We start from the raw sequence: 11751 nt of genomic DNA on the forward strand, positions 1-11751 counted from the left end.
CCTTCATGCCCCACCACCACCACAACTCACAGTGACAACAAACCCACCATCTTGTTACGCCATGTGTAATATATTATACACCGTGTGTATAATAAGGATATGCTTTATATAGCTTTATATAGTCATAATGTCATATGAGCAAGCAGTAATAAGAAAACTTTTCCTCCTCCTGAAGAAAATCTGGTTCAGAAATCTTACTGTCCAATCACATGTATATTATTATTTTATATTGTACTGCAAGTTTTAAAATTCTGTATTAGCCATTCAGATCCATTTATATGAGATGGGCAATGAAGGATGGATGGATGGATGGACATTTTTAATAACTAAGTCCTGGCTAAAAAGACCAGACTAGGGCTTATTTTTTTCAAAAGGGATTGGAGGAATACACTTACATTAACAAATTAAATAGTAATTTTATAGTGAATTAATGAATTTACCTAGCAGGCACAAGGCTTGCTGCTTACATCTCAAAGCTTGGTGAATTTAACAGGAATCCCAGAGCTCATTTTCATGTCCCCCTAACCATGGCAGATACATGCCCTTATAACTGTTTTTATATTACATGCCTCATAATATTGCTTCAGTCTGATTCCCAGCCTGCAGCTGAAGCAGCTTAATATTGCCTGTTGCTGTTCCAGTTTCAAAGCAGTGTTTTTCTATCTTCTCTCCACACAATTTGTGTCATGGACACAATTTAGCACTCCAAACGCTCTACAAAGTCATCACCCTGCATAATGCCTGGCCATCACTTTCTGAGAAGCTTATCAGGTCTTCAAGTTAATTCCTTATATAAGCAAGAATAGCAGCCTTTTGAAATAACACTAGACCTGTATTTAAAGCACAGTAGTAGCACTACACTCGCAGCAGATTGTTTTTAACTGGGAGAGACAGATTTCCCCAGTTTTTGGTCGAGTTATTTAATCAGAAATAATAACACCCTGAGATTTGTAGGCTTTCCATTTCTTATGACAAGGGATTTTGCATGGGATAGTACAATATAGGTAGCATAGTTGGGTGGATTGCACGTTAATCTGGACATCTGGCTGTTCCCCCAGAAAATACATAGAACATCTTTATTCTGTAGTGGTAAAAATGAGAAAGTTCTGTGAAAGCAGATTTTAACCAAAAGCATATTACACCAAAGCTATGGTGTTTATGCCCAGATCCAACAACAGTTTTGCCTCTACCCATCCAAGCTCTTGACTTACATACACTTAGTGGCCATGTGGCAGAAATGAAACACAAAATGCCCAATGTAGTCCTCTAAACATTTTGCCCAGTAAATTTTGATTTTGGAAATGGAAATGGAATCAATAGGTGTTTTCATCGTGTTGCTTGCCTGGGTATGGGAGGGTGGAAGATTGAGGAAGAATTACTGTAACAGGTGGGGGTGACTCACTGTCAGTATGATGCTTTCCTCTTGGTGATCAGGATGAATCTCATAATCATGCAATTCTATACAAATTTACTCAGAAACGAACCTGTTAATAGTTTTCAATTGATGTATTCCCAAATGTATATAAGCTTGCAGTCCAGCAGCAGTCTCTACCTCTTTAAAGTTCATGTACAGCAGCCACAAATTCCTGGCAGCATTCTTGCTTTCATCCAATTTCATTGCAAAGGAAGGGAAAGAATGAAGGAACCCTGCTTTCTTGGTACAATTTGAAAAATATCTTCAAACAACATTGGAACTGGAGAGTAGCAGTAGAGAAAAGTGGGATTTATTCGGTGCCCCTCCCTTCAGCTTCTATCTAATCAAGCAGTGCTTCCAGCATTTTCAGCAGAGAAGAGGACGATTCTTTCATGAGGTCAGGAGCGTGGGAGGCTGCTTCCTGGTTGCCTCTCAGACTCCTTCCTTGAGCTGCCACAGTGAATTTGAACCTGCCCATGACTCCGTTAAATTGGTCCAAAGCCTATAAATCTATCGATCCATTCCTAGAAAAGACTAAAAAAAAGACTACCTACTTCCTAGCCAAGTCCTAGAGAGAGAGAAGGCATCTGATAGCTGTGATTGGTTGCTCCCCCCCCATTCCAGAAGCCCCACAGCTTTTGCTGATAGACACCAAGAAGTTTGTGCTAGGTCCAACCTTCATCTCCATGGCCAATGCTAATTCCACGCTTCCCCCCACACACACCAAAAAATGAAAGGGGAACATAAGTGTACCCTCCTCCAGTTCAATCCAGATTGGTTTATTCCTCTTCAGGAATTCAACTAAATCGTGATTCTGTTTCTAACAGAAGAGTTCGTTGGCAACACATCCTTGGTATCTTCTGCTTTTGTGTTCCTGAAAGTAATCTGGCAATCCTATCCCTTCCAACCCACCATCAGTGCAGGCAGATGGGAGAAATGCAACTTTAGACCTCGCAGTTATTACAAACTGTGTGGAAAGTGATTTGGATGCTCCGTCCATCCTTTAGCTGTACTTGAGGACTATAAGACTCCCATCAGAGAGTTCCAGCTTTTATCTTCTTTGACTGCAAGATGTACAAAAGGTCTGGGACGGAGGGGCATGGAGGAGAAAAAACTTTAAAGCACACTTGGTGGGAAAATGTTGGATTAATAATGTCAATTGGACCAGTAGTTTTAGTTTCACATTGCTGGCCTGCCTATATCCTAATGCAGCGTTTCCCAACCTTAGGAACTTGAAGATGCGTGGACTTCAACTCCCAGAATTCCCCAGCCAGCTATGCTGGCTGGGGAATTCTGGGAGTTGAAGTCCACGCATCTTCAAGTTCCTAAGGTTGGGAAACCCTGTCCTAATGTCTTCAGAAGTAGCTAAAAATCTGGCACCTTCAGCTGAATGGGTGCAAGAATCCCAAGGCTGCTGAAACGCCTGTAGAAAGGGGGGGGGGGAAATGGAGGGGTATGTGTGTTAGAGTAAACAGTTTTGCCCACTCTCTGGTATTCTTTTAGTCGGGAGTAGAAATCAGTAATCCAGAACAGAAAGCATGCACCCAATACCAATAGATCTTTCTGGGGAAAGAGGGGAGTTATTTTTAACTAGATCTTCCATTTCTCCTATATTTATTTATTTTTATATCAGGTTCTTCATTGTCCAAAAGGGTTTACAGTAAGGGGATGGAAATGGAGATCTATCATCAATTTACCACCATTTTAGGAAGCAGATTTTACAGTTATCTTAAACTTCATCTGACCAACATTTGAGAGTATGAAGTCAACCAAGTGGGCTCTAATTTACATTTTATTGAGCCCTCAGTACAGGTAATAGGAGTGTCTAATTTGTTTCTAACAGACATAAACCTTCCTTTATCAGGAAACTGTTCCAAGTAATCCTAAAGCTTAATCCACTATTGTCTGTTTTCCCTTATTCCATTATTTTTGTTAGCAACTTGTGTGTGGGGCACAGAGGAGAGTAAAATGGTCTTGCTGTTAATTAACTCCAAGTTATTTCTTAAGTAGTCCCATTTTTCAGGCAAACAGGACATACTCTAGGAGAAACCACGTAGTCTCAATTTTTTCTGGGAAAGAAAATTTTTGGTTATGTAAAACTCAAATTTGGGGGGTTTTTTTGTTTATATTGTTCTCTATCATAAGCTCATAAATACGTTGGAACTGATTCCTAATTGACTACTTTAGGATGTTTAAGTATTTTAAAGTTTTATTGGAAGAACAGTATTCTCCTGCTGTTCTCTTTTTAGCACTCAGACTGTCATATAATTGAAAGCTGACATAAAACAACCGGGGGTTACCCCATGTAACTTACATTCCAGGTTATATCACAATTGAAATTAAATAAACTGTTACTATGGAATATATCTCTATATGTCTCTTACAAACAGATCACACGTTAATTGTTGATTTATTTGTTCAAAGTGAGGGAGGGACAACTCACCCAAACTTTCCAAATTCTGTCATTCCTCGTAATCCCTCGCATTTCCCACTTTTCTTTCCAGTTTCGGATTGCACGTATTTGTGAGCATTTCACCAGATCAGTGACAGCTCTTTATTTGCATAATTATATGCTCTGGTCTGAAGAGAAAACTAACCCCCAAATTTCATGGGTCACCAAACTACAACAATCAATGTTTTATCACGTATGCTAAGAAAAAGCGTGGGGTGGGGGAGGCTAAGATGTATAAAGTTTCTTGAGGAGTTTTTACTCCTCAGAAAATTAAAGATGTGACGCCCTTGATTGGATGGAGATCTTTGCAAATTCTTTGTAACTGAACTCTGTTTAAAAAAGGGAAAGTGGAGATTAGTAAGTAGCTCGAAGAGAAAGGGGAGTGCAGACCCTCAAGCGTTATTTCAAAGGACGTTTCCCAAATAAGTATTTCAACGGTTTTCCGATTCGCCTATTGTAAAACAGCGCCATCCTCGGAGGCCTATTGAGATCAGTAGGACTTGCTCCCAGGCAGGTGGGGGAAAGAACGCCATATATTTAGCTCCGAATTAAGTTCCCAGTAAACTCAAAAGCACTTGCTTCCAGGGAGACCGGGCCGCCTGGTGGCACCGCCGTCCAGTCTGCACCGATAGCAGCTGCGCGGAAGAAGCAAAACTCCGCTGAGACGAAGCGCTTAGTCACTTTTCCCGGCCGGTCTCTTCCTTAGATGCGCGCAGAGACCTGCGCCCCTGTAATTTGGTATTTCCTTCTCCAGGAGGTTTTGGTTTATGAATTCAATTCGGCCTAAGACCAAAAAAAAAAGTCCTTTCTTTTTAAACTGCAGGTCTACAGTCTCAAAATACAAGGTGCCAGTTGCTTCCCTTCCTGTCTCGGGATCTGTCCATCAAGTGCCCAGGGATCCCTCCCTCCGCCAAGCCACCGAATGTGGGGGCTCTGAAGGGTGTTTTCTTTCTAGGCCGGCGGCTGCGGCTTGATGTCAGGGTCCTCAAGTGTCTTCTTGGGATGGTCCGTTAGCCTTTCCCTCCCGCCTTCTGGGGTCGATGCTGCTTGCAGTCCAGCTGCCAGCAGGGTTAGGCTGAAATCTTCTGCTCCCCGTTCCATTTCTCTTCTGCGAGGGATCCTGAAGGAAGAGGCAGAGCTATCTCCGGGCTGGAGCAGCACGGGGGTCGCGAGAAGATGCGGAGGATGGGAAGCCCCCATTACCACGGGGGGGGGGTGAAAAGCTCTGAGCCCAGATGGCTAAGAGTTCCGAGGCTGGGCTTTGGATATGAGTCTTCCAGTCTCAGGAAACGGAGGTGTTTCCTTCACTGGGCAGAATTACTTTGTAAGTCAAGGGAGGAAGGCAGTGCCTCCCAACCCACTGCTCTCTGAAGCCTTCCATTCTGTGAGGTCTGGAGCAGACACCAACTTTCTGGCCCAACCTGCAATCCCTCAGTCATGATTGGGGCAGCCTCGCTTTGGTTTGGTTCTTCTTATCTTTTCAGCCGACCCATTGCTGTCCTGAAAACATAGGCTTAGGCTTTCAAATGGATATTTGGAGCCACAGTGGAGTAATACCTCTGAATCACTTAAGGTAACTGAGCAGCTTGCCTAGATCTCCAAACTGCTGCAGAACTTTACAAACCCTCCAGCAAATTTTCTAGCGATCCCAAAAAAGATTGCTACTTTTTGCTCCAGTTCCACTGCAATGTAGAACAGGGTTATCAAATGACAAGTGCTGTCCCCCAGTTCTGAAATTCTCCCTCTGCAAAAATCCAGAGGGAATTTCTGATTGCCTCTTTTTTTCCCTGGGGGGAAAAGCGGTTTTATAATTAAACTTCTCTGCCTTTAATAAGTCTCAGAAAGTGGTAACATCTGACTGATTTTAGGCTTAGAAGCTAAACAAGTTCAGGCCTGGCTAGTAGTTATGGGGAGACATCTGGGATATTCCTAAGTTTTAGGCAAGACTAAGAATAGCATCCTTAAAAAGGCAGTGAGACTACTTCCATACGGCTGCACAGAACATTTCTATGGACGAGTCTACAAAATTAGCAAGAGCTGAGTTCATGTTACTTGCACATTCTTTCAAGTGTCTTAGGTAAAAATGTATACACTTATTTTATTTAATTAATATAAATAGAGGAAATTGGAGAATTTAAAACTGGAGAGCTAATAATAGAGAGAGCTCCATCCATAGTTCATATTTTCCTCCAGGGTTCAACACTTGCATGCTATCTCTCCCTCGCTCTTTAAATATTTATTAGTTATATCATTTGGTATCCTTGCATCTTAACTTATCCCAGATTGTTATGTTTTAGTCCACTTTTTGTCAAATCTCGAGTCCTATGGGAGAAGGGCGGTATATAAGTCTAATAAACTAAACTAAGTTCCTAACTATGTACCATTTCTTCAATGTTAGCTTTACATAAGAGTTCACTTAGTTAGTCCCAGTAAAATATATACAAGACTGTATCTAGATGTCACATTTCTATAAGGTTAACTCAGTAAATGTAAAAGACTAATTTAACTCCTCTCCTTTTGTCTCCAAAACAGAATGAACATTTATTATTGGATTTTTTTCCAGAATATTAACGTTTGGAAATTGAAACACCTAATCAACTTCTGAATGATTATCAGCTTTTATCATGACTAGGGGGGGTAGTGTGTGGGGGGGGAGAAGAAATTCCAGATATGCCAAAAAGAGAGTAGAAGAAATTCAGTGGGGCTGCTAGGAGAGGAAAATCTTATTTCTTCAGCTATCGCCTAGCACCATGGACAGCGCCTCGTCTGTTGCTTCCTGTGCTCCCTCAACGCTTTCCTTCCTTCCCTCGAACTGGCCTCCGAAGAGTCCCTTCTGAAATAAAATGTAAAGGATCAGTTGTCTTGTTTCCTTTCTTACCATCCAAATACTTCTGCAGTGGGAGAGTAACACAATAATTTAACTCCCCCCCCGCCCCACAATTGTTCATATTGTTCACACTGGTATGATTCAACTAATATTTCGCAGACCCGCTGCCCAGTTTTACTTTTCACTATTTTATCAGTGGCATTCTCAACCACTTTCCCTGAAAATGAACATTAGACATCTTTCCCCCCCTCCCACCCCGCCCCGAAGCTCCGGCCTTTACTGTCTGCCCCTCTCCTGGCCTCTGTGTCTCTCTCTCAAGCCCCCATGGGTTGCACTGTGTCCTTGCCCTTCGCAAGTCTCTCCTCAGCCATAAGCTCTGTTGGAGAGCCAAGCTTCTCTTGAGGGGTCACAACGTGGTTTCTCTCTTCTTTGATGCCCACCTACTCTGAGCACGCCAACTCCCAGACAGCTGGTTAATTACAGCCTCTGAAAGGCACCCCCGTGTTGCAACCCAAACGAAGAGCTGAAAAATTGACAGCAACTCGCTTGACAGCCTTCCCTTTATCTCTCTACCCTTTCCTCCTCTCCCCTAATGTCACCCACCCTCTGTTTCAGACCCCAAACTTAACCTCCCTGCAACTTCTCCTTTCCAGACCCACCCGCCCGCCCACCCGCTGTGATCCTCAGATCCAGCAAAGTCCCCGCCCCTGATCCTCTGCCCAACCTTTCATTCCTTTCGGCTTAGGGGAAAGTGGGAAGGGCAAAGAACCTCATTTCTTCTGCTTTGATCACCTCCTTGCCAATTCAGCAAACAACCTGGAGCTGCACAGCTATGGTGTTTACGTGCTCACTATTTAAATCCCGCAAGGCGCTCATTGCTCATTAAAACTTTTCGCTCAGCCTTTCATTTTTTAGTGATGAGATTCTTTCCATTTGCCCCTCCGATCAAGTCAAATTTTAGAAATAGGGAGCAGTTTTGGGGAGTTGCAAGTTTCTGGATTTCTGTTGAATGTCCCAGTTACCATCTGAACAACAAAGATACAAAGTTAGGAACTCCTTTAAACTTTCTGAGGTAGGAAAAGAATTCCAAAGCAAACCAGGACTTTTCTTTTTAGAAATATAACCCTGAATTCTGCTACTTTGCTGTTTGGGGAATATGCTTTGTAAAACTGATTACTGAGTTCTCTGTATCACACCCATATATTATTGTTGTCATTAGGCTTTTATCAGTGAGTAGAATTACTCTATGGAGAGTATTTTGTATTTTGCTTATGGAAATAATACTAATTGCCAAAAAATCCAGGTCACTTTCTTTCTTTTTTTTAATTAGCAGCTTTCTGAACACAATGACAAGGGGGGAAAAATCTAATTTCTTTTTCACTCATCTGCCCACCTTTTGATGAATTAAATGGCTTTACTTATTTTTTGTCCTTCATCTTTGGTGGGAAAAGATGTAATACACATTTTCTCTGTTATGCGATGCAGCTTCCCAATGGAAGGTTTCCTCGTAAACTTTACACTTTCTCCTGACCATACAAAATGTTCGAGAGAGCAGGGTTTTTTTTTATTCAACAAGCAGGTTGATACAGAAGAAAGATGATACCTTCCTTTTTGCAAAAATAATTCCTGCTCTATGACATGATGGATAACGTAAACCTGTTGCAATTTTCCAAAAGCTCTTAAAGAGTCAATTTAAGAAAATTATTTTCAATTAATAGTCTAACTGATTTTCTTCTTACAATTGGGCCATTCTGATAAACAATTAAGCGTTTGCTTGCTTGCTTGCTTTAAATAGAAAATGAATTGGCAGCAATATAAATCTTATACCCTGAAAATTAAGCTGAAAATATACACTAAAGAACTTTCAGCTTTCAAATGAATTATTCGGTTCACTCCTAGATCTCTCTTGGGTTCTTACATTTTTCCATACCATTTGCCCATTATCTTAAAAAATAATTCTATTTCTCCATTTTGCACTATGTTATAGCTTCGTTGTTTTACTTTTTGCCATTATTATCTAGGATGTTTTGGGCTTCTCATAATTAACTAGTGAATTTCAGATTTAGTTATCTTAAAAATAACTTTTAAGGGAACGTAGTTATAAAGATAGGGGTATAAGAGCCAAAGTAGTTGTGATTAAGTGTTCAATATCATGGTATTTTTTATCTTTTTCTCCTCAGTTACTATGAATAATTATGTTTTTTCTCATGATTATTTTATTTTCCTCTTATTTGTGACATGTTTGTAGGGGGGGGGAATAATCATTTACTCCCTCTCTTACTTCCTGCAAACCTTCAAAGTCGTTTGAAGTTACTTTTTTTGTCTTCAGGCCATTTGTCAATGTCAAAAATACCTGAGCTATTTAAAGAAATATATATACCAAATCCAGTTTAGGATTAAGTTGCTAGTTAAAGCATTATTTTCCTCCAAGGATAGCAGAATTTCTATCGAACATTTTAAGGAGCAATTAATACTAGAAAATATTCAGCAACCACCAGCAGCTTCCACATCAATTTTTTTCAATACCAACTCTGTAATGTTTTTTTGCCATGTGTCTCTGTCTCCCTCCCGCCTCACGTTGGAATGAATAGGACTCTCGGAAGAAGCCACGAAACTTACAGATTTTGCAATATACACATATTTACCTAGCTATATAATAATGGGCGAGACTTACTCCTTTTCTAAGAACAAAGCATCCCCCCCCCTTCCTTTCAGCATGAGTGAACCGTGGATGAGAACGCAAACCTAGGAAGCAGATAATGTTACATTCTGGATTCATCTTATTTATTATTATAATTTTGACTGGTTCAAGTGGGTATCTGACTTTCTGAAACAGAGCTCCATGAAACTCTATTCCCGTCCTGCAGAGCTGAACTATTATACTATATTGCTTCGTTTCAGTGACAAACCTTTAAGAGTTAATAGTGGCACCTGCAACAATCCATTTATTCGTGAATATTTTCTGCCTGCCCAGAGAGAGAGCAGAAGAGAGTTGCCAGCTTCAGTATCCGCTGCTGAAATAGCGGCTACCCAGGATCCTGAAATCACTACCTGTGCACTTTGAACTGCTTAAGGCGGCGGGAGGGAGAGGATCAGAGCGAATGCTGGAGCCACAACTAGCGCAGCTAAAGAAAAAACAGGTGGAAGCGGTAAGAGGGAGATGAATTTGCTGGCGTGGGAGCCAGGAAAGAGCTAGATATTTTTACAGTTAAGCTTTCATTATCAGTTTGATTTTCAACCCTGGACATTGGGATACGTGAACTTGAGCGTATATTTGTAAAGATGGCGACGTGTTCATCTTTGGCGATTTGGAGCTGATCAAGCTGTAGAAATTCCGCAAACCCAACCCCCCCTCCCCATTACAGTCTAAACAGCTAAGATTGTACAAAGGTTCTCATTAAAAGGGGGAGAAAAGAAGAAGCGACCATGCCATTTTTCAAATCCTATCAATCATGCCAGACTAGCGTCTTTTACCTTTGTGGTATTAATCTTTAAAACTGCATACATTTCTGAAAAAGTGATTCTGTTTCCTTTGGAGGGGGTGGGGGTGGGAGGCTGTATTTCAGTTGTTTTAAGAATTGTAAATAAACTTTTTCTATGTTTGTAAATCTGAAGAAAAACAATATTTTAATAACTTTGCTGAAACTAATGCTTGCAAACAATTTACTCTGCATTATATATACATGTTGGTACTAAACTTTGAGGTTATTTTTTTCTATGAAGAAATATTTCCATAATGTGAATTCCTAATTACATAAGCAATATAAACAGGCTTTCCACTTAACAACACCTCTCTCATCTTAATAAATGAATTCATTTAGGATACAAAATACAGCCCTTTAAGGATAAATTTAATGTTCACACAGATCATGTTTTCTCTATTCCAAAGGCAGCATAAACCAAAAAATACAAACGTTTATATAAAATATATTTGACTTGGTGGCATTTTCACTTTAAAATCCTCCTATTTTTTGACTATTCACAAAAGAGTCAAAGACTAAGTTAATATGACCTTCATCTCTTTATATTGAAGCTACACTTCTATGTTTCAGTGTGTATGATGCAACCCTGCAGCTAATAAAAAGTTTTACATTTTATTTTTCTTTCATTTTCTTTTTTTAGTAGGACCTTTTAAGCATCAAGGAACAACAGCCTTTAAAGGAGAAACAATCGCTCAGCACATTTCAACATGAATTCGTGACGAATTCCCAACAGAAAAATGCCAGAGTTCAAATTTCGGTCAGAGGATTACTTTTTTTTAAATTTTAATCTGGATTATTAATAGGGTTTGTCCACTGTTTTATATTATTTAATAGCCTGCCTTCATTTTTTTTTATTGTGGTAACAGATTAAAAAGGTCCTTCGCAGAATGACGCCTGGAAACTTTTCCGGGGACATTATTGCAAGAGATTCTCTCAGTGATGGATTGGAATTAACGTCCTGAAAGACACAGCGCCATCTAGCAAACGAAACGGGAATCAAAGGCGAGGAATGTACGATGCCTCCCGAGCAACCCAAAGGGGGAGGGGAAGAAGGGGGAGGGAGAAAAGGGGGTGATGAAACTCCCACCTCAGTTTCACCTGGACAGAACCCACCCCCAACCCCAAATAGCACCAGAGGCTCGGCCTTTGCGTCCTGCTTTCATAAAAGCAGCTCACCCTCTCAGCCGACTCTTAACTCACATCTGCTTCCCCCAGCTTTCCTTTAGTGGCAACAACCAGTTTCCAGCATTTATTGACAGGGGGGGAAAAAATCCACCTGGCTGGCTCTTAATTAACTTTCCTGCTCGTTATCTTCTCTCAGCGTGGTTTAAAAAGAGAAGAGAGTCACCTTGGTCCCGCAGAGGATAAATACAAGAAATCCGTTTGCTTAGATAACATTGCATTTTCTTTCTCTGAGTAGCTAAAATAATTCGGTGTGATGCAGGAGTTTAAACCGTCTCTGAAATATTAATCTAGCCTTCCCTGCCCCCTTACTTTTCAGATGAAACTTAATTTCAGGTGGGGTTTTTTTTGTCCCAGGGAAATATTCCTCATTAATAAATTGGCTGTCTTTCAA

At 40.6% G+C, this 11751-nt stretch overlaps 1 protein-coding gene across 1 annotated transcript in view; it reads left to right on the top strand.

Moving 5' to 3' along the window:
- The window catches only part of ARB2A (ARB2 cotranscriptional regulator A), a 229572-nt gene extending 219880 nt beyond the window's left edge, over positions 1-9692 (top strand). Inside the window, exon 12 of the transcript XR_014491445.1 lies at positions 9595-9692. The gene's annotated coding sequence lies outside the window, so the exon portion shown is untranslated. The remainder of the gene's footprint in view (positions 1-9594) is intronic.
- The last annotated feature ends 2059 nt before the right edge of the window (positions 9693-11751 follow it).

The sequence above is a fragment of the Vipera ursinii genome, assembly GCF_947247035.1.
Source record: "Vipera ursinii genome assembly, chromosome: 2".
Classification (NCBI taxonomy): Eukaryota; Metazoa; Chordata; class Lepidosauria; order Squamata; family Viperidae; genus Vipera; species Vipera ursinii.